General features: G+C 39.0%; 1 pseudogene; it reads left to right on the top strand.

Moving 5' to 3' along the window:
- The first annotated feature begins 916 nt into the window (after positions 1-916).
- Positions 917-1,939, top strand: LOC136330058 (glyceraldehyde-3-phosphate dehydrogenase-like; annotated as a pseudogene).
- Positions 1,940-24,463: the final 22,524 nt, after the last annotated feature.

Raw genomic sequence — 24,463 nt, 5'->3', positions numbered from 1 at the left:
GGATAACTTCAATGGAGGACACAATTGATAGAGCCCAGGAATATGTATATCAGATATCTAGTTTTAAGTTTTCCTTTTCTTTTGTTTGCCTTACTCATGTTTCCCCCTCCCAACCACCCCCTACTTTTATGGTGCTCAGTGTTCTTTGGGAGAATCACTGAAGGTTTTTGTATATAGGTTTGGGGCAAAATAGTAAAGAACAACTCTGAGCAGCTTGGAGAAAGAGCTACATAATAGCAAAGATGATCTGAGAGGAAACTCCAGTACAAAGGTAGCAATCAATAGCTGTTGTTATTTAAATATCATCAAAAGATAATTGACTGTTTAAAACAAAAATAGTAATAACGCATTGCAAAGTGTGGTATAGAAGTTGAATATATGACAAGAGTAGCCCAAAAGCTGGAAGGGGAGAAATTGAAGTGTATTTGTAAAGTTCTTATACTATATGTAGCAGCATACTTTTGGACATAGAATGTGATAAGTTAAAGATGTATGCTATAAACTCTAAAGCAACTACTAATGCAACACACAAGGAATAATACAAACAATTAATTCGAAAGAAAGCTTAAAATACAGAACAAGGGAACAAAGAACAGTTGAGACAAATAGAAAACAAAACAGATGGTAAATTAATCCCAATTATGTAAATAAAAACACTAAATTTATACACAGTCTACACACTCTAATTAAAAGGCAGAGATAATCAGATTAGATTTAAAAAACAAGGTTCAACTCTATGTTGTCTATAAGAAACCCACTTCAAATATAAAGGCACAAATGGATTAAAAATAAAAGGATAGAGAAAAATACACCACACTAACAGTAAGTAATAGAAAGCTGGAATGGCTGGCTCTCTGCTCCTCTTGTTGACAGACAGCCACATCTTCCTCCACAGTGCCAGCTGCAACCCTCAGACATGTTGGTGAAGGTGGGAGTGAATGGATTTGGCTGTATTGGATACCTGGTCATCAGGGCTGCTTTTAACTTTGGAAAAGTGGACATTGTCACCATTGATGACTCCTTCATGGACCTCAACTACATGTCTACATGTTCCAGTGTGATTCTGTTCATGGCAAGTTCAAAGGCACAATCAAGGCTAGAACAGGAAGCTTGTCATCAATAAAAAGTCCATCTTCATCTTCCAGGAACGAGATCCCACCACCATCAAATGGAGAGGTCCCGGTGCTGAATATGTTGTAGAATCTACTGGTGTCTTCACTCTCTTGGGGAAGGCTGGAGCTCACTTGAAGGGAGAAACCAAAAGGGTCATCATCTCTGCCCCTTTCTGCAGATGCCCCCATGTTTGCGATGGGTGTGAACCATCACAAGGATGAAAACTCCCTCAAGATCATCAGCAATGCCTCTTGTACCACTAACTGCTTGATCCCCTGCCAAGGTCACCCATGACAACTTTGGCATCCCAGAGAGGCTCATGACCACAGTCCATGCCATCACTGCCACCCAGAAGACTGTGGATGGCTCCTCTGAGAAGTTGTGGCATGATGGCCAAGGGGTTATTCAGAACACCATCCCTGCTTCTACTGGTGCTCCCCAGGCAGTGGGCAAGGTCATCCTGACCTGAATGGGAAGTTCACTAGCATGACTTTCCATGTCTCCACCTCCAGTGTGTTGGTTGGGGATCTGACTTGCCACCTAGAGAAAGCTGCCAAATACAAGGACATCAAAAGGGTGGTGAAGCAAGCATCAGAGAGCCTCCTCAGGGGCATCCTGTGATGACTGAGAATCAGGGTGTCTCCTGCCACTTGAACAGTGGCACCATTCCTCCACCTTCAATGCTGGGGCTGGTATTGCTCTCAATGACCACTTTGTCAAACTCATTTCCTGGTATGACAATGAATTTGGCTACAGCAACAGGGTGGTGGACCTTATGGTCCACATGGCCTCCAAGAGTAAGAGCCCCCTGGGCCACCAGCCCTAGTGAGAGAGACCATCAGCTGCTGGGGATCCCTTGCCCCAAAATGATCCCTCAACACACTGAGAACCTCCTGATCTCCACAGTTTCCATCCCACACCCCTGAAGAAGGGGAGGGGCTTAGGGAGCCCTACCTTGTCACGCACCATAATGTTCACTGTACCCAGAAGAGAAAAGAAAGTTGAAGTGGCTTTATTAATATCAAAGTACATTTCAGATAAAAAAACATTCCTAGAAATGAAGAGCATTACTTCATAATGATAAAAGAGGCAATTTATCAAGGAGACATTTATCAAGCAATCCTCAATGATTATGCACTTAATAAAAAGCTACAAATTTCAAGTAAAAACTGAAAGGACTTCAAGGAGAAATAAATCTATAATAATAGTCAAATATTTTGGTATTCCTCTCTCAATAATTGTTAGAACAATGGACAGTAAATCAATAAAGATATGGAAGACTTAAACAGCACTACCAACCAACTTATTGACATTTGTGGGAAATTTCCCCCAATAACAAAAAAAATATATTCATTCTTTTCAGGTATACATGAAACACTCACCATAATGAATCATATTCTGGACCCTAAAACAAATCTCAATATATTCAAAAGGATTCAAGTCATCCTTTTTAAGTATATTTTCAGAGAACAATTAAATTAAATTAGAAATCAATAACAGAAAGATATATGGAAAATCTCCAAATATTTGGAAGTTAGATAACACACTTTAAGTAACCCATATCTCAAAGAAGAAGAAAGTATGGAAATTAGAAAGTATTTCTGACATGAGTACAAATGAAAATATGCTATAATAAAATTGTAAGTTACAGATAAAGCAGTAGTTAGAGGGAAATTAATAACATTAAACTCCTATATTAAGAAGAATGGTCTTATATCAGTGGTCTCAGTTTCTACCTCAAGAAACTAGAAAACAGGAAGATGGCAGCGGAGTAGGCGGACACACAGACGCCCAGCTCTCAACACCAAACTGGAATACAAATCAATTTAGGAAAAATCAGCATGAAAAACCAACACTGAACTGCAAGAACAGCTCTCAAAAACCAAGGAGCAAAGAGGAAGCCACAATAAACCTGGTAAGGAGTGCCTGAATCTCCTCTGCTTTCAGGAACAGCAGGGGGGGTGAGGCTGAGAGCCCAGAGAGGATTTCACAGAGGAAAAAGAGCAGAAACTACTGCTCACAGCCACTTACCTGGTGACCAGGGTGCAAGGTGGGTTGAAAAGACCAGCTTATCTCCCAAGTGGAAAGGACAAGGAGAGGGACAGACTGTGAGGGGCTAAGGTATGCAAGAAACGAAATAAAAAAGCTGACTCATTCGTGCTGAAGGCGGCCATACCTGGGGGAGGGACTGAACCTTTCACAAAACAGAGCTGAAGTGCTTCCGGATCAGAGATCTCCGGACATCTATCCAGCTCCAATCAGCACAACAAGACACAGCTGAAAACAAGAAGTGGGGAGGAGGGGCAGTAACTCAGGTCTCCATGGAGATCTGAGATACACCCCCCCTACTGAAGCTGAGAAAAAACCCTGCCCCCAGTGAGATTAGTTGGTGGAACAGACCTTCAGCGTCTCAGGTTACACCCACAGCATTCCTGGTTACAGTTTCAAGGAAGCCCCCTGCTGAGATCAGTTAACAAGACTATCACCTGTTAAGAAAACAAACAAATCAAGACTTCAAAGCTGCCCAAATCCGAAAGTGGATTACAAATAATAGCTGATACCAATCCAAGAAGACCTAGAAATAACACAACTGAAAACAGGAGGCAGAAAACACCAAGCCTAGACTCAAGCAACTCTACAAATAAAACACCATTATGAGAAGACAAAGGAGTGCAACCCAAATGAAACCACAAGAGACACCCTTGAGAGATGAGCTGAGTGATATGGAAATAATCAAACTTCCAGATGTGGAGTTCAAAATAATGATTGTAAGGATGCTTAGGGATCTTAGAACAACAATGGAGGGGCAGTTTGAAAACCTAAATAAAGAAATAGCAAGTATAAAAAAGGATATTGAAATATTAAAAAAGAATCAGTCAGAGATGACAAATACAATATCAGAAATGAAGACCACAATGGAAGGAATTAAAAACAGGATGGATACAGCAGAGGATCGAATCAGTGAGTTGGAGGACAACTGGAATGAAGGCATGAAAGCAGAGAAGAAAAGAGAAAAGAGACTCAAAAAGTCAGAGGAAACACTTAGAGAGCTCTGTGACAACATGAAGAGAAATAACATCCGCATCATAGGGGTTCCTGAAGAAGAAGAAAAAGAACAAGGGATAGAGATTTTGTTCAATCATATCATAACTGAAAACTTCCCTAAATTAATGCAAGAGAAACTCTTACAAGTCCAAGAAGCACAGAGAACTCCATTAAAGAGAAACCCAAAGAAACCTACACCAAGACACATCATAATTAAAATACCAAAGCTAAGCGATAAAGAGAAAATATTAAAAGCTGCAAGAGAAAAAAAAAGTTATCACCTACAAAGGAGCCCCCATTAGGATGACATCCGACTTCTCAACAGAAACACTTGAGGCCAGAAGGGAATGGCAAGAAATATTCAAAGTAATGCAGAACAAGAACCTACAACCAAGACTACTTTATCCAGCAAGGCTATCGTTTAAAATCAAAGGAGAAATAAAAAGCTTCCCAGACAAAAAACAACTCAAGGAATTCATTACAACCAAACCAATGCTGCAGGAAATGTTAAGGGGCCTGTTGTAAACAGATCAAAGTTGGAAAAGAATATAGCAAAAAAAGGAATACACCTTTAAAGAAGAAAATGGCAATAAACAACTACATATCAATAATAACCTTAAATGTAAATGGATTAAATGATCCAATCAAAAGACATAGGGTAGCTGCGTGGATAAGAAAACAGGACCCATACATATGCTGTCTACAAGAGACATACCTTAGAACAAAAGATACACATAGATTGAAGGTCAAAGGATGGAAAAAAACATTTCATGCAAACAGAAATGAAAAAAAAGCTGGGGTAGCAATACTTATATCAGACAAATTGGACTTTAAAACAAAGGATATAGTAAGAGATAAAGAAGGCCACTACATAATGATAAAGGGAGTAATCCAACAGGAAGATATAACTATTATAAATATCTATGCACCTAATATAGGAGCACCCAAATATATAAAACAGACTTTGATGGATTTAAAGGGCGAGATCAACAGCAATACTATAATAGTAGGGGATTTCAATACCCCACTAACATCACTAGATAGATCCTCAAGAAAGAAAATTAACAAAGAAACAGCAGACTTATTGGAAACAATAGATCAACTCGATTTAATAGATATCTTCAGATCCTTTCACCCTAAAGCAGCAGAATATACATTCTTTTCAAGCACTCATGGTACATTCTCTAGGATAGACCACATGTTAGGGCACAAAAGTGCTCTCAACAAATTTAAGAAGACTGAAATCATATCAAGCACCTTCTCCGATCACAATGGCATGAAACTAGAAATGAATCACAGCAGAAAAGCTCAGAAATTCTCAAGCACATGGAAACTAAATAGCAGGGTGCTAAATAATGAATGGATTAAGAATGAGATCAAAGAAGAAATAAAAAAATTCCTAGAAACGAATGACAATGAGCATACAACAACTCAAAATTTATGGGACACAGCGAAAGCAGTGCTGAGAGGGAAGTTCATAGCACTACAGGCACACTTTCAGAAGCTAGAAAAAGCTCAAATAAACAACTTAACCCTGCATCTAAAAGAATTAGAAAAAGAACAGCAAGTAAAGCCCAAATGTAGTAGAAGGAAGGAAATAATAAAGATCAGAGCAGAAATAAATGACATAGAGGCTAAAGAAACAATACAGAGGATCAATGAAACTAGGAGCTGGTTCTTTGAAAAGATAAACAAGATTGATGAACCTTTAAGTAGACTCACCAAGAAAAAGAGAGAGAGGACTCAAATAAATAAAATTAGAAATGAGAGAGGAGAAATAACAACTGACACAACAGAAATACAAAATATTGTAAGAAAATACTATGAAGAACTGTATGCCAAAAAACTAGACAACCTAGATGAAATGGACAAATTCCTTGAAACATACAATCTTCCAAAAATCAATCTGGAAGAATCAGAAAACCTAAACAGACCAATTACACCAAATGAGATCGAAACAGTTATCAAAAAACTCCCAACAAAGAAAAGTCCGGGGCCCGATGGCTTCACAACGGAATTCTACCAAATATTCAAAGAAGAACTAACTCCTATCCTTCTCAAACTATTTCAAAAAATTCAAGAGGAAGGAAGACTTCCAAGCTCCTTTTATGAGGCGAGCATAATTCTGATTCCAAAACCAGGCAAAGACAACACAAAGAAAGAAAATTATAGGCCAATATCTCTGATGAATATAGATGCTAAAATCCTCAACAAAATATTAGCAAACCGGATCCAACAATATATGGAAAAAATCATACACCATGATCAAGTGGGATTTATTCTGGGGAGGCAAGGCTGGTACAATATTCGTAAATCAATCAATGTGATTCATCACATAAACAAAAAGAAGGAGAAAAACCATATGATAATTTCAATAGATGCAGAAAAAACATTTGATAAAATCCAGCACCCATTCATGATCAAAACTCTCAGCAAAGTGGGAATACAGGGAACATACCTCAACATGATAAAAGCCATCTATGAGAAACCCACAGCCAACATCATACTCAATGGGAAAAAATTAAAAGCAATACCCTTAAGATCAGGAACAAGGTAGGGGTGCCCCCTTTCACCACTCTTATTTAACATAGTCCTGGAAGTCCTAGCCACAGCAATCAGACAAGAAGAAGAAATAAAGGGCATTCAAGTTGGAAAAGAAGAAGTAAAACTATCATTATTTGCAGATGATATGATATTGTATATAGAAAACCCTAAAGTCTCAGTCAAAAAACTACTGGACCTGATAAATAAATTCAGCAAAGTGGCAGGATATAAAATCAATACTCAGAAATCAGAGGCATTTTTATACACCAACAATGAACAGTCAGAAAGAGAAATTAAGGAAACAATTCCCTTCACAATTACAACCAAAAAAATAAAGTACCTAGGAGTAAACTTAACCAAGGAGACTAAAGACTTGTACTCGGAAAATTACAAAGCATTGATAAAAGAAATCAAGGAAGATACAAACAAGTGGAAGCATATACCGTGTTCATGGTTAGGAAGAATAAACATCATTAAAATGTCTATATTACCCAAAGCAATCTATAAATTTAATGCAATACCAATTAAAATACCAATGACATACTTCAAAGATATAGAACACATATTCCAAAAATTTATATGGAACCAAAAGAGGACACGAATAGCCTCAGCAATCTTAAAAAAGAAGAATAAAGTGGGAGGTATCACACTTCCTGATATCAAGTTATACTACAAGGCTGTTGTACTCAAAACAGCCTGGTACTGGCATAAGAACAGGCATATAGATCAATGGAACAGAACAGAGAACCCAGAAATAAACCCACAGTTCTATGGACAACTGATATTTGACAAAGGAGGTAAGGAAATACAATGGAGTAAAGACAGCCTCTTTAACAAATGGTGTTGGGAAAATTGGACAGCTACCTGCAAAAAAATGAAACTAGATCACCAGCTTACACCACTCACAAAAATAAACTCAAAATGGATAAAAGACTTAAATGTAGGCCGTGAAACCATAAGCATCTTAGAAGAAAACCTAGGCAGTAAGCTCTCTGACATCTCTCAGAGCAATATATTTGCTGATTTATCTCCACGGGGAAGTGAAATAAAAGACAGGATAAACAAATGGGACTATATCAAACTAAAAAGCTTTTGCACAGCTAAAGACAACAAGAACAGAATAAAAAGACAAACTACACAATGGGAGAATATATTTGACAATACGTCTGATAAGGGGTTAATAACCAAAATTTATAAAGAACTTGTAAAACTCAACACCAGGAAGACAAACAACCCAATCCAAAAATGGGCAAAAGAGATGAATAGACACTTCTCCAAAGAGGACATACAGATGGCCAATAGGCATATGAAAAAATGCTCAACATCACTAATCATTAGAGAAATGCAAATTAAAACCACAATGAGATATCACCTCACACCAGTCAGAATGGTGCTTATCAACAAAACAACACAGAATAAGTGCTGGCGAGGATGTGGAGAAAAGGGAACCCTCCTGCACTGCTGGTGGGAATGCAGACTGGTGCAGCCACTGTGGAAAACAGTATGGAGATTCCTCAAAAATCTGAAAATCGAACTGCTTTTTGACCCAGCTATCCCACTTTTAGGAATATACCCCAAGGACACCATAGAACGGCTCGAAAAGGAGAAATGCACCCGCATGTTTGTGGCAGCATTGTTCACAATAGCGAAGATCTGGAAACAGCCCAAGTGTCCGTCAGAGGACGAGTGGATTAAAAAGCTTTGGTACATATATACTATGGAATACTACTCAGCCATAAGAAATGATGACATCGGATCATTTACAATAACATGGATGGACCTTGACAACATTATACGGAGTGAAATAAGTAAATCAGAAAAAAAAAAAAAACTAAGATGAATCCATACATAGAAGGGACATAAAAATGAGACTCAGAGACATGAACAAGAATGTGATGGCAACAGGGGCGGGAGGTTGGGGGAGGGGGGAGGGGGTGAAGAAGGAGAGAGGGGTTAGGGTAGGGGAGGGACACAAAGAAAACCAGATAGAAGATGACAAAAGACAATTTAACTTTGGGGGAGGGGTATACAGCACAATCAAATGTCAAAATAATCTAGAGATATTTTCTCTCAACATATGTACCCTGATTTATCAATGTCACTGCATTAAATTTAATAAAAAAAACTGAAAAAAAAGAATAATTTAAAGTCAAAAAAAAAAAAATTAAGAATAGAATTACCATATGACCCAGAAGTCCTCCTACTGAGTATCCAAAAAACTCAAAAACATTGGTATGCAAAGAGACATATGCAAAGAGAACACCCCTATGTTCATTGCAGCATTATTCACAGTGGCCAAGACATAGAAACAACCAAAATATCCCTCAATAGAGGATTGGATAAAGAAGTTGTGGTACATATATACAATGGAATACTACTCAGCCATAAGAAATGATAGCATATTGCCATTTACAAAAACATGGGTGGACCTTGAGAACATTATACTAAGTGAAATAAGTAAATTAGAAAAAGCTAAGAACTATATGATTTCACACATAGGTGGGATGTAAAACTAAGACTCATGAACATAAATAAAAGTTAAATGGTTAGCTGGGAAAGAGGGTAAGAGGAGGGGAGAAAAGAGGGACAAATATACAGTGACAGAAAATGATTTGACTTTGGGTTGTGGGCACGCAGCACAGTCAGCAGCTTAAAGGCTGTAGAGATGATCACTGAAACCCTGTGTACCCTTGATGATCAATGTCATTCATTAAATATAGTTTTAAAATTAAACATTAAAAAAAAAAGAAACTAGAAAACAAAAAACAAATGTAACCTAAAAAAAGCAGAAGAAAAGAAATAATAAATATCTGAGTGGAAATCAATGAACTAGAACACAGAAAACAATAGGAAAAAATCAATGAAACTGAGAGCTGGTTCTTTGAGAACCAATATAATTGATAAATCGCTAGTTCAACTGATCAGAAAGAAAAAGAGAAAAGACCTTCATTAGTTATTACAAAATGCAAATTTAAACTATAATGAGATACCACTACACGTGTATTGGAATATCTAAAAAGACTAACTATACCAAGTATTGGCAAAGATGTGAAACAACTGGAACCCTCACAGGCTGCTGATAGAAATGTAAAATGGTAGAACCACTTTGAAAACAGTTGGTAGTTTTTTTTACAAGGCTTTTTTTTTTTTTTTTTAACATTCACCTATCATATAATCTGGCCATTTCATTTGTAGGTACTAAGTAGAAATAAAAGCATATATTTATACACAGATCTGTGTATAAGTATCCATAGCACCTTTATTTGCAATAGCCCCAAAATGGAAACAACCCAAATGTCTATAAACAGAGGAGTGAATAGACATATTGTTGTAATAGTCACAGAAATAAAAAAGAAATAAAATATTGATACATGGAAGGATATAAATGAATCTCATATAAGTATATTGAATAAAAAAAATCCAGACAATGACAAAAGGAGTGCCTATGATGCTATTTTATTATAAAAAGTTAAAAACGAAAACAAAATTATAGTGACAGAAAAAAAATCAGTGGTTGCCAGGGAAGGGGAGATGGGCAAGGAAGGATGATAAAGGGGGTAACGGAGGGAAAAGAGAAACTTTGAGGGGTGATGCATATTTTCATTTTCTGGTTTGTGGTAATGGTTTCACGGGTATATAAGTAGATTAAAATTTATCAAATTATATACTTTAAACATGTGTAGTTTATTGTATTACAAGTATACCTCAATAAAGATGCTAAATGTTTGAAAGTATCATAAAGCAGTGGTCCCCAACCCCCCCCCCCCCCGGGCCGCGGACTGGTACCGGTCAGTGGGCTATTTGGTACCGCTCCACAGAGAAAGAATAAATAACTTACATTATTTCCGTTTTATTTATATTTAAGTCTGAACAATGTTTTATTTTTTAAAAATGACCAGATTCCCTCTTTTACATCCTTCTAAGACTCACTCTTGACGCTTGTCTCGGTCACGTGATACATTTATCCATCCCACCCTAAAGGCCAAACCGTGAAAATATTTTCTGACATTAAATCGGTCCGTGGCCCAAAAAAGGTTGGGGACCACTGCTATAAAGGATCAAGTAGATTTGAAGAACCAAAGAGAAACTTAAAAATAAAAAAGGAATCAGAGAACTAAAAGAGAGATCTGAGATATTTTCTAAAATGCATAAAAGTAGGTAAGAGAACCAGACAAAAAGATAAAACATATTAAAGAAAATTTAGATGAAATGAGCATATTTTTAAAACACATAGCTTTTCAAAAGAAATAGAAAACCCGAAGAGTCCTATAATCATTAAGAAAATTTGAATGAGTAGTTAAAAGTCTTCCCATAAAGAAATTCCTGGTCCAGAGGTTTTATCAGTGAGTTCTACCAAATATTCAAGGGAAGAAATAATTCCAATCTTATGTAAGCATTCAAAGTGTCAAAAGAAAAAGAAGCAGTTTCTACCTGCTTTATGAAGTTAACCTAAGCTTAATACCAAAACCTGACAAAGACAGTATGAAAAAAATAAACTACAGATTATTCTCACCCATGAATCACAAGTACAAAAATCTTAAGCAGAGCATTAGCATACAGAAATGTATGTAAGTAACAATACATTTGACCCACTTGGGTTGATTCCAGGAATTCAAGGTTGGTTTAATATAAGAAAATTTTTTTTCATAGATTCATAGCATTAGCATAAAAAGGACTTAATTAGCTAGGAAAATCCATTTTGATCCTCCTGCTCTTTCTTCTTCCAGCTGTCGTGTAGACATACACTTGTAGCTCCAGCAACTATCTTGATCTGTGAGGTGACTTAGAGAAAGAGGCCGTACTCGAGGATTGCAAAGCAGAAAGACAGGGGCCTGGGTCGCTGACAATAGCAGGGAGCCACTGTACCAGCCTTGAACTGCTGACCTTCTGACTTCTACTACATCAAAGTGAAATGAAGTCCTATCTTGTTTAAACTACTGTCATGCTTTTTTCTAAAAATTATCATTATTATTACATTACCAGAAGAAAATCTTAATGAATTCTGGCACCTGAAGCAGATTAGTGGAGGTGAGAGGTGTCAGGAAAGGCTTCATGGAGCAGGGACTTGAACAATGAGTAAAATCTTATCAGAAAGAAGGATTAGAAAAGAGGAAGACATTCTAGATATAATAATAGCAGTTTGGAAAGGTGCCAAGCATGAAAAAGCATGGCTTGTTCAGAAAATAGCAAGATGAGTGTAGAGTGTAATGAGTATTTTTTGGACATTCTGTTTGGGACTTAGGCTTGGGCTGGGACCTGGAAGAATTGAGCTGGAGGAGAGGAGGGTCACTTTGCAGCTCCATTACATGCAAACCAGCACCTCTGGGGGAAGGCAGTGACCTTTTGCAGGAGCTGTGTGAGTAAACAGATATTAGCCAGGCAGGACGCAGCTCAATGAGGGGCAGTGAGTCCTTGACTTGCAAGGTGATTTGAGCTCAAGTCTTTACTTCCTGAGCTGAGAATGTGTTTCAGACAAAAGTGATCACATCAGTTTGTTTCCTGGGTGTCTCTACACACATAATCCTAAGCTCCCCGCACCAGTGGGGTGGAGTTCCCAAACATTTAAGTTCCTTAGAAAGGAAATCGCTATAGAGGAATGGAGAATGGGGCTGTTTATCTGTATTTTTGGAACTTTAGTCGCCTAACAATGTTTTCCTCAAAAGTCAGGAAGCTTTCTAGGAAGTCAGGCCCTATGGTACCTAATAGCACAATGCCAAATACATTCCAATTTCCCTGAGCGGTCACTGCATTGTTATTAATGGTGCCCCCTTTCACTCCCAAAGGTATCCTGCTTTGGATAAAAAATGTTTTGATCTCCCTACTCACTTGTGTAAGGGCTTTATAGTTTATAAAAAAAAATTGGTATAACTTTGTTAGTGCTTTTTGTTATTTAGAGAAAGAACAAATTGCTACCATTCTCTTTCCCTCAAAAGGATTTGGGGATCAGAGACTTTCAAGGGATGTATTATTGGATCTTAGTATTTTAGTTCTGTAGCTTAGTAAGACTCGTGTTAATACATAAAGAATAGGGTAAAAAATATAAAACAGAAAGACTATGCATTCTCAGGTATGCCTAGGCTATGTGTTCATTGGAAAAGAAAAGTGAAATTTACAACTGAAAGATGTGATTGCCTCCCCTAATTCAAGAGAAAACTAGCCACAAGCCTCCCTTGTAGAGAGAGACTGAATTATGGTTGTACTTATCCCCTTTCCCTCATCTTCCCCTGCCCCCACCAAGACATTCAGAGGAAGGGAGCCCCAGGTCTCCATCAGTACCAGCAGGAACCTGGGTGGTGGAGACCTCACCTCATGCTCTCCCACCAAAGTTTGAGGCGTCTGAGTTTGCAAGGTACAAACTGGATAGGAATTATCATGCCGTTTCCCAGATAGAGATAGTGAAACTCAGAAGACAAGCTGAGACTTGCTCGAATTACAGAGTTTCTACATGGCAGAGCTAGAGCTTGAACTTAGAAGATTCTGTAATAAAGAAATAGGATGGTTAAAGAGACTCCAAGTTTCCTAGAGAAAACATATGGCCTGAGAAATGGCAGGAAGAACTGGAATTTTTAGCCTGAAGACAAAGGATATATGGAGGCATAGGATATGCTCTCTGTCATCAAACCCATGATGGGCTGCCACATGGGAAAGAAATTATTCTACATAGGTTGGACCCAGACAGCAAAGCAGATATGAATGAAGGGAAGATAAAAAGAAACAGATGCCAATTCAACATAAAGAGAAGAAAACTAACATTCCTTGAATATCTATATGTGCCAGGCATTTTACATGTATATTCTTATTTAATTCTCATACAGAGAAAAAAAATAACCTCATGGAGTAGATATTATCTCAGTTTTAGAAATGAGAAACCAGGAGATTTCCAACTTAGGGTAATGGCGGAATAGCTTGTATTGTACTAATTATATTACCAATACCAAGTATAAAATCTGGACAAAATAGAAAATGTTAACTGCTTGAGGTTACTGGAAAATGACCAGAATCATGCAGAAACTAGAGGAGATTCGATTCTTAAAATAAGGGACTCACACTGTTGAAATTCAATTCATCTAGTTTCTCATATGAAGGCAGTGCCCTGCCTGTATGTTGTGCTGGGGCACTTCAGAGAGAGCTCAAGCAGACAGCTGTGGTCTTGTTGGCTTGAGGAGTCAGAGGATGAACATTGGGGCTGCCAGAACCATTGGAAATTGAAGGGGAAATCCCACAAAAGAGGGAGCCATGGAGAGAGGAGTTTCTAAAGATACATATACCTGTCACTCAAATCCTTGGTAATCATCTAAACCAAGAAGCCTATGGAGAAAGCAATAGCTGGAATTCTGAAAAACAAACAAACAAAACCCCATAAAATAACACAACACAAAACAAAAAGCAGAGCAGAGAATTCAGAAGCTGCCCACTATGGTGTCAGGATATCAAGTCTGCATCCCACCAAATGAGAGGGCCTTGGGAAGTATCTTAGGCTTTTAACTGCAAACCCAGAAAAGCCACATTCTAGGATTTAATAGCACATCCTAATATTAAGGAATTCTCCCTAACAGTCAGGCAAAAATCAGAATAGACTCACTCTAACAAAGCACCACAAGACCAAGAGGAGTGAGTGGTAATTTACCTGCTTACTAGCACAAAAACAAATAGTATACAGAGAAAGTTAAGAATAGTTCTCTACCTATAATTAAAAATTTTTTAAACTCTTAGACATGGGAAGAGACAGTAAAATGTAACTCAGTGATGAGAAAAATTAGAAGTGACAAATGAACCAGATATTGAAATTAGCAGAAAGGAATATTAAAAGAACTACAATAAGTGTGATAACAAATTGATAAGAAAAGATGCATTTAAAGTGAAAGGAGATGGGAAATTTGAGAAGGAAAGTGAATACTGTAAAAGAGAAGCAAAAGGAAATTCTAGGACTGAAAAATAGAATATCAAAATTTTTTATAATTGTTAGAAAATATCATAATAGATATGATAAAGAAGAAGACAGAATCAATGAATTGGAAGACAGGTCAATAAAAATTATCCTAACTGAAGCACAGAGGAAGAAAAAGGCTGGAATGCAGAAAAATATTTAAAGAAATATTAGCCAAATTTGATCAAAGAAAGAAAGAAACTAGAACCCAGAGATCCAGAAAGTTCAGTAGACCAAGAGAGATAAGTACAAAAAAATTCACACATAAACACATCAAAGTTGAATTCTTTAAAAAAAAAAAAGCATAAACAAATAGAACATCTTATAAATAGCTCAAGAAGCTGATTTCTCATCAGAAACAATTGAGGCCAGAAGACCTCATTAAAATGCTAACAGAAAAAGGGGGACAGGAAAAAAATCCACTTAAAATCCCACATCAACTGAAAATACCTTACAAAATGAAGATAAAATAAAGGTAAGTTCAGACATCTGAAAGACATGATAATGTGTCATCGGGAGACCGAATTTCAAGAAATGCTAAAGAAAGTTCTTCAAGCTAAAGCGACATGGGACATATAGAAATTCAGATCTGCAGGGATGAGGTAGGAGCACTGGAGATTTTAACTATGTGGAAAAAAATTTTTTTTTAGGTTTTATTTCTTTTCCAAAAATATTTAAAAAGTGAATTGACAAGAATTTCACTTTTGACCAAGATAGAATATCAGGGGCTGGATTGAAGCTCTTAGTAAAACAAATTTTTAAAACTGGACAAAATATATGACTTTGAATATTGGGCAGTGAAGGACAGTGATCCCTAAGTGACAGGAAACAAATACAGCACTAATGACCTTGTTATTGCCTGGAGAACAGTGCTTGGGGCACAATACTCATCAATTACAGTACTATTTATTTTTATTTTTATTTATTCATTTTAGAGAAGAGAGAGAGGGGGGGGAGCAGGAAGCATCAACTCTCATAAATGCCTTGACCAGGCAAGCACAGGGTTTTGAACCTGTGACCTCAGTGTTCCAGGTTAACACTTTGTCCACTGGACCACCACAGGTCAGGTCTACAGTACTATTCTTTTCTGCTCAGCCTGTATAACAAAATCCATAGACTGGGTGGCTTAAAAAACAGAAATTTATTTTATCATCATTTGGAGACTGGAAAGTTCAAGATCATGGTCTAGCAGTGTTCAGTTTCAAGTGAGAGAGCTCTCTTCCTGATTTGCAAATGACTGCTTTGTCTTCACATGACCCTTTCTTGGTGTGTGCATGGGGCAGGGGAAAGGTGGGGAGAGAGATCTCTTTTTTTTCTTATAAGGCCAACAGTCTTATTGAATTAGGGCTCCACCTTTACCTCCTCATTTAATCTTACTTACTTCCTAAAAGCCCTATCTCCAAATATAGTCACTTTAGGGGTTAGAGATCCAACATATGAATTTTAGAGAAGGGGCACCATTCAGGTGGTATGAGACATAGAATAAGACAACTTGAGTTCTCATCTTAACTTCACTGTGTACTGCCTATGCTGGGGAAATCTCTCAATTTCCTCAATATGTTTTCATTTAAAAAATTAAGGTATTATTTTTACCCAATGAAATTCGCACATTTAAAAATACTAGTAAGTGAGCTTAAAAAAAAAAGTCCTTTAAAAAATTTTAGAAGTTTTAAATTTACAAAAAATTGCAAGGATAGTACAGAGTTCCCATACATGCTGCACCCAGTTTCTACTCTTCTTAACATCTTATATTAGTATGGTACCTTTGTTATAATTAGTGAACCAATATTGACTAAATTATTAACTAAAGTCCATACTTCATGCAGATTTCCTTGGCTTTTACTTTATACCCTTTTTCTGCTCCTGAACCCCATCCAGGATACCACCTTACATTTAGCCATCCTGTCTCCTTAGGCTTTTCTTGGCTATGAAAGTTTCTTAGACGTTTCTTGTTTTTGATCATCTTGATGGTTTTGAGGAGTGCTGGTTAGGTATTTTGTAGGATGCCCCTCACTGGGGTTTTTCTGATGTTTTCCTCATAATTAGACTGTAGTTATGGGTTTTGGGGATGAAGACCACAGAAGAAAAGAGCCAATTTGATAAAATATCAAGGGTGTATACTATCAACCTGACATCACTGTTGGTGTTGACCTTGATTACTTGGCTAAGGTTGTGTTGGTCAGTTTCTTCACTTAGAGTTACTCTCCTCTCCCTCTTTCTTTTTTGTGTGTGACAGAGCAGAGAAAGAGACACAGAGAGGGACAGATAGGGACAGACAGGCAGGAAGGAGGAGAGATGAGAAGTATCATATCAACTCTTTGTTGTGGCACCTTAGTTGTTCACTGATTTTTTTCTCATATGTGCCTTGACCGGGGGGCTCCAGCAGAGAGAGTGACCCCTTGCTCAAGCCAGCAACAATGGGCTTCAAGCCAGTGAGCTTTGAGCTCAAACCAGTGACCATGAGGTCATGTCTATGATCACATGCTCAAGCCAGTGAGCCAGCGCTCAAGCTGGATGAGACCGCACTCAAGCTGGATGAGCCCGCGCTCAAGCCAGCGACCTTGAGGTTTCAAACCTGGGTCCTCTGCATTCTAGTCAGATGCTCTATTCACTGTACCACTGCCCAGTTAGGCTCCTCTTTCCTTTTCCATACTGTATTCCTTGGAAGGAAGTCACATGCACAGTCCATTCTTGAGGGACAGAAAGTTATGCTCTGCCTTCTTAATTGGAATTCTGCATGGGGTATTTGTCTCTTTTTCCCTGGTTATTTATTTGTTGCATATTTATTTATAAAAGTGTAGACTAATAGAAATTTATTTTATTTTGGGGTCATAATCCAATATTATAGTACTGTATTTTGTTGCTTAAATTGTCCCAGCTTTGGCCGTTAAAAGCTCATTCAGATTGGCTCCTTTTGACATGTTCCCATCATTTTTCTTATTCATTCTCTCTCTCTCTCTCTCTCTCTCTCTCTCTGCTCTTCTTCACTTTCTGTTACTACAAGATGCCCTAGGCTCAACTTGTGTTTTCTTGTCCCAGCCCTAGAGTCTGTCTTTCTCCATGGACTCCTGGTTATTTTCATTGGAGAATTGTATTTAGGAAACAAGATCTGTGCATTAGATGTGATTCTTGCTACTGGAGCAGGGACAAAAATTAAGGAAGCTGCCAGTTTTTAGTTAAGTCCTGGCCATTTGGGGCTAATTACAGAGGTTAATGATTGGTTTCCCAGATCTGTTGCTAGAGATAGTGGCCTGACTTCCCGATGGTCTGACTTGTAAAGTTAACAGACAGGCTTCGTGGGCTGGTGATTGTAAATAATGAATTGACTTCCCAGGCTGGTTGCTGCAGATTGTGGGTCAGAGTTTTATTTTTATATGCAGTCTGGCCATTGTCTGTTTGTATATTCAGTCTCTCAATATGTCCAAAGGGACATGGGAACCAACCTAAAAACAGGCTTCCACTAGCCAATTTGGTGATAATCTGAACAGTAAAATGAATAATAGCAGTAACGGATTATAACTCATTGCATTAAAAAACAAACAAACACCAAATAAATAAACAAAGGGGGGAGAGGGAAAGGTCTTCATTACAGGAGAATGTCAGTTAAAAACTACAGAGGGAATGTTAGAGTAAGAAATTCAATATTTGGTAATAAATGGTTCCAGTAAAAATCATGAATGGATCTAAAAGTCTTTCACTGGGGATTCAGATCAGAGTACCTCCCCCACTGATCATGCACTAAATACCGAGGGGAGGGGGATCCCTTTACAGTGGGGAAACCTGGTGGATTGCACCTTAACTGTGTGATCAAAGCACACATTACCACTGGCAGGACGGAGCCACACCAGGGCCTGTGATGTGATGCACTGAGAACCACACAACATGACTTATGTTATATTCCTGCCAAAGACAGGTCATCTAAGTCTAACCGTTAGGAAGCATCAAATAGATGTTCTATAAAACAACACCTCTATCTTTTTCAAAAATATCAGTGTTGTGAAAGACAAAGAAAGGCTGAGAGCCGGTTCCAGATGAAGGAAAGCCCAATTCACATGACAACTAAATGCACTGCGTGGCCCTAGATTGGATCCCGGATTGGAAATCTTGTTGTTGTTGTAAAGGTCAAATGTTGAGACAATGAGAGAAATTAGAGTATGTACTCTCTTTTACAATACTATTATATCAATAATATATTTCCATATTCTTAGGCGATACATGCATACATATTTAGGAGAGGAGGGCCATGATGTCTGCCATTTATCTTTAAATGGTTCAGTCACAATAACAATAATAATTTGTCTAATGTTATGGAAAGAGCTATCACAAATGTGGTGCAGTCTAAACAATAGATGGAAAGTTATACGGGTGTTCCTTATAGTAAACTTGCAAATTGTTGTTGGCTCTGAAAAATTTCAAAATAAGAAACTAAAAAATTGCAATGGTCCTGAATATTGCTGACAAGTCAAATAAGATGAGACTCAGAAGTGGCCACTGAGTTTAGCAACATGGCAGTCACTGGTGACTTAACGAGCTGCCTAGGAGAGATGGGGCAGAGATTCAACTGGCCTGAGAAGAGTGTAAACTGGGGAGTGGAAGAAGGCACTCCAGATGACAGACAAAGGGAGCCCAGATCACAGGAAGCTTTAGTTGAGTGTGGTTAGTGCTTATGAAATTGTGCATATATGCATATGATATTGCTTACATGATATCATTTCTTTGAATCTACCAGAGACAGGGAGAGAGACTCACATAGACAGTAATAGAGGCAGAAAGAGCAGGAGAAGGGGGAGAAAACAGAAAGAAAACAGAAAGAAAGAGAGATGAAAGGAATAGGAAATGAAGAGAATGAGACAGGCGGAAAGACAGAGGTGAGAGAGTCAGGGATGGGGACACCAGCCAAAACTTGAGATTGGAGAGAGAAGGAAGGGGAAGAGAAGAGCGTGAAAAAAGGAAAGAGAAGATTCGGCAAAGACAAGGATGGGGAGGAAGGGTGTTGGGTTAACACAGCTGCAGGCCTTGTTCGCTGCAGTCCGCGTCCTGCGGAGTGCTCTGTTCCCGAGCCCGTGCCCTCCTCCTTCCTCTCTTCAATCCTCCCCCCACGAGCCTGGTTTCAGGGCAGAGCTGACCTTGAATCCCCTCCTGTCTCCCAATCCTTCCTTGGCTGAGGTTTCCAGGCCAAGACTTTGCAGCTGCTGACCATTTCCCTCCCCAGAAGGGTGGCCCACTGCAGTTTCTCATCCAGAATGTCCACTGTCTTTCCTTGAGTCTTGAGGCCTCAAGGCCCATTCCTGTGTGTATAACCAGAAAGGGGAAGACTGGCGAGCCCATGTTAGGTCTCTGATGGGCAACCTCACGGTATAAACTCTGTGCAGCTCCAGAGGCCAGAAATAGAGGCCAATAATTGGATGCCACACAGAGTGGTTTCTATATAAGAAAGACCCTCTAATCAATTTGCTCCATGATGGAATTCAGTGCCTTTTCATGGGGTGAGTTCCCCATCACAGGATGTATGTAACTATGCAAACAGAAGCTGGATACCAAAGCTACCTGTGACTGAACTGAATGACCAGAGATCTCCCCTGTGACTCTGGTTTCTCCTAAAGCCTTTGAAAAATAGCTTTTAAATCCATCATTACCCATGAAATCTTGCCCTGTTTGTAGGATTAGAAAAATCCTTCCTTCTCTCAAGTTCAAGGAGCAAGTTAATCCAAGTTCCTATTCATATGCTCACAAATTCTGAATCACTGGGTTGTGAATTAATGGGGTTTCCCAGGGGAATTCAAATGTTCCACTCAGAGACACAGAAAAGAAGGTTCTTGCCTTCCCTGAGAGCACAGCACAAGGAAGGAAGAGGGGACGGCAGGGCAGGCTGCCTCCTGTGCATGCCAATGGGCCCCCTGCTCTGCTGAATCTCAGCGTTCCGCCCCACGAACAGCTGCTGCTGGAGATAGAATTTCAGGAGAGGAGTTACACAGACCTGCCAGTCACTCGGACATCTGGTGCCGGAAAGGGCCGGTTCTCAAGCAGGGGCTGCCCTGACCTTTGGGGGGGGGCTACGGTCAGATGCCATGGCTCCCACAAAGCCTGTCGGGCTCCCTTCTCCTCTGCCCCCACCTGCACCGAGCTTCTTGCTCACACAGCGCTTTAGCCCTGGGCGGCTCGTGCCCGTCTCCCCACCACACTGCGGTCTCCCCACCACACCGGGACAGAAACCATGCGAGGGGCATTTACTACTTGGCATGGAAACACTGCAGGAGGTCACAGGGGACCCAAGGCAGCAGGAATGACCCTTGTCTTTTGGTTCTTCGGATGCTCTGAGTACTTTCTGATCTAAATTTGGGGTGTTTTTTAAGGTCTTTTTCTCCCCACCTGGCCCCACAAAATGACCTTAGTTCCCCACTTCTGGTCGCATTGTTATTTTTTTCAGAGCTGCTGTATGTCCCGCTCCCATGCACTGGCTCCGCCTGGGGCTGCAGCTTCCCGGGATTTGCTGGCCCCGTGCTCCCTGAAGGAGAGCTCTCTGCCCACACCAGCTCCAGGCTCGGCCGCGGGCCACTCCTGCTTTTGTCAGATGCTGGGCCAGCCCAGCTCCTCCCCTTCTGTCCCCCAAACACCCAGGCGCACTCCAAACTCCGTGAGGACAGAGACTTATTCCTCTTTGCATCCCCGACCTCTACAACAGTTGCCAGCAGTGAGGAGGTACACAGTAAAAAAAAAAAAAAAAAAAAAAAAAAAAAATCAAATTAAAATTGAACTAAAAAGAGAGAGAAAGTAAATGCTTTCTATTTTTTTCTTTTTTATTGACTTTATTGAGTAACATTGGTTAATAAAATTATACAGGTTTCAGGTGTACTATTCTATAACACATCATCCGTACACTGTATTGTGTGTTCACCATCCCAAATCAAGTCTTCCTTTATTATCGTTTATCCCCCGTTACCCTCTTCTACCTCAATGCTTTCTTCTTTAATGCAAGAGTTTAGCAAAGAGGGCTTAGGAAAATCAAGTGAGCTAACTAAAAAATTTATTGGTTATTATTTTTCTCCCTATCCTGCACAAGAACTGATTAGATCTTATCATTACTTCTTACAATGGCCCTTGGGATGGCCCGCCCAGCAGGGCAGTTCCCTGGTCCAGCTGGATGCGCCAGCTTTGCAGCGGGCTGCGTTGCTATCCTTGCAAATACTTCTGAGTCTCTTTTTCTGGGATTGCCCCAAACTAGCCTCTTAGTGGTGGGCACGATTGGCTGGCAATCCAGCCACCATCCTGCCTTTCAGACCTCTCACTGCGTGCAGGGGTTAGGAGAGCAGAGTGGAGGGAGTCTGACGCTCTGTTATTTATCTGTCCTGAAACACGATCTCACTCTACATCTGATTTCCATGTGCTGGATGCCCTGGTGAGTGAGCAGGAATGCTCCTGCACATCCCACGAGTTTGCCCAACTGCAGAAACGTCCCCTCCCCCAGAAGATGCCTTATTGCTCAGTCATCAAGCCCTTTATCATTACAACCTTTCCAATGAGCAGCTTTGGGTTTCTTCTATTCTGTAGTCCCCTCACTTTCCCATATAAAGCAAAATCCATATAATCCCTGTGGAGACTGGTTGGGATGCAGTTAAATAGCCTTTCATCGTTGACTTCCAGCCCCTTGCTCACTGCACAGGTCCAATTTAGGACAGAATAAATATATTGCAGCCGCATCCAGCTCAAGAAATGTTTGCTGAGTGCCTGCTGTGTGTCCAACCCTGTGCCAGGAGCCAGAGACACAGCTTGCTCTGAGGCTGACTTTCCTGTTGCTTGGATTGCCGATTGCCGAGGCCAGGAGCTAGATTAAAGCAGCATTAAGCAAAGGGTATACGAGTGCTGCTCATCTAGGACTTGGAATGTGGTCAGCACTCTAGGTTTCTCATTCAATAAAAACATCTTACACTAAGCCATGTGCTAGGTGCTTGGAAATAAAAATGAATAAGATCATTCCTGTTTCCAAGGAGCTCACCATCTGAGGGTGGGGGAGGTGGACAAATAAATAGGGTATTACAGAGTCATGTGACATGTGCTGAGATAGAGAAAAATGTGGGTGCTGGGGGGCTTCACCAGGCACAGATAAGGAAGGGGTGGTAGGTATGAGAGAAGGCTTCCCAGTGCATGGAATATTTGAGCTGAATTCTGTCGAGTGAATTAGAGCTTGGCGAGGGGGCACAGGCAGGAACGTCTGGGCAAGCATGCGCAAATCACCGGGATGGGGGAGAGCCCAGCCAGTCCAGAGATGCTAATCATTTGAGCATCCGAGAGAAGAAAGAGTGTAACATGCGTCTGGGGAGGAAGACAAGGACAAAATTGTAAGGCTTTTTTAAAGCTTTGTCCTAAAATAGCAGAGTCCAGGAGACAACGATTTTGTAGTAACCCCAAAGAGAAACGAGGGGACCAAACAAAGAGAGTAGCGGTGTGAAAATAGAGATAAGGAGGTGCCAAGACATCTTTTGAAGATTAAAACTACAGGACTTGATGATGCATGAAAAATAGGAAGGGGAAGAGATAAGAATAAAATCAAAGATTGTGCTCATGTTTTTGGCTTAAGTGATGGAGGAGATTACAAAGGCTTGTAGAGCAAAACAAATCATGTAACAGTAACACCAATAATAACAGTAATAGGATTTTTAAAAAAAATCACTAATGTAGAAAACTTGGACTGAAGTTTTAGAAGAAAAACTCCTAAATAGAAGAAAAAAAGCAAGGATAAGGTAGGGGGAAAGGACATATATGAAGAACAAAATTAAAAAAAAAAGGAAATCTAATTGAAAATTAAAGGTATTTCCAAAGATGTGTGTAGAATACCTGTAACAGAAACAATAATCAAAAACATAATTTAAAACAAAAGAGGAATAAAAGCAAGACTTTCTGAGCCAAAATCAAAGATAAATATATAGGTCAAAAAGATTCACCAAAGTTATGAATAAAAATAAAGGGAGAAATATTAAAATCTCTCACCACAGTTATCTTTCTGATCATTTATTCTCATATTTCTCTTTATTGCTGGTCTTCACCAAATTGATTATGATATGCCTTGGTGTGATTTTCAACTACAAAAGGTAGTTGCGTTTTTCAGATCTCTGGGTTCATCAGATTTGGAAATTTTTTACAATTCTTTCTTTAAATATTTTTCTATTCTTCCCCCTGCTACCACCTTTCTGAGACTTTTATTACATATCAAAGTTCATATTGTCTCACAGGTCATTAAGCCTCTGTTAATTTTTTTTGTCTTTTTTCTCTCCATGCCTCAGTTTTGGTAGTTTATATTGCTATGTCTTCAGATTCACTGGAGTTTTTTCTGTAATGTTTAATCTCCCATTAATTGCATTCAGTGAATATTTTATTATATATATTGTATTTTTTATATCAGGAAGCTCCAGATGATTCTTTTTAAATTTTTTATTTATTGTCTCATTATATTCATGTTTTCTTTTTTCCCCAACTTTTATAATTATGTTTAATAATAGTTGTTCAGGTTAGTTATGTTTTTCTTTAAGTCTTTAAAAATTAGCGTATTTAAAAATTCATAGCTATTTTAAAGATTTTGTCTGCCAATTCTATTATCTGTCATTTCCAGTTTTGTTTTTAATGGTTGATTTTTCTCTTGGTTATGCGTCACATTATCCTGCTTCTTAGACTGTCTAGTAATTTTTTTTATTGCATGCTGAAAATTCTAAGTGTTCTGTTGTTGAGTTCTGAATTTTGTTGTCTTCCCTTAAAGAATGTTAGACTTTTCTGGCAGGCAAATAAATTACTTCCAAATGAGCTTGATCATTTCAAGGTTGAAGCTTTGTTAGGACAGGTCTA

This window comes from Saccopteryx bilineata, chromosome 3 (genome assembly GCF_036850765.1).
Source record: "Saccopteryx bilineata isolate mSacBil1 chromosome 3, mSacBil1_pri_phased_curated, whole genome shotgun sequence".
Taxonomy (NCBI): domain Eukaryota; kingdom Metazoa; phylum Chordata; class Mammalia; order Chiroptera; family Emballonuridae; genus Saccopteryx; species Saccopteryx bilineata.
This window is presented reverse-complemented; position numbering and strand designations above follow the sequence as displayed.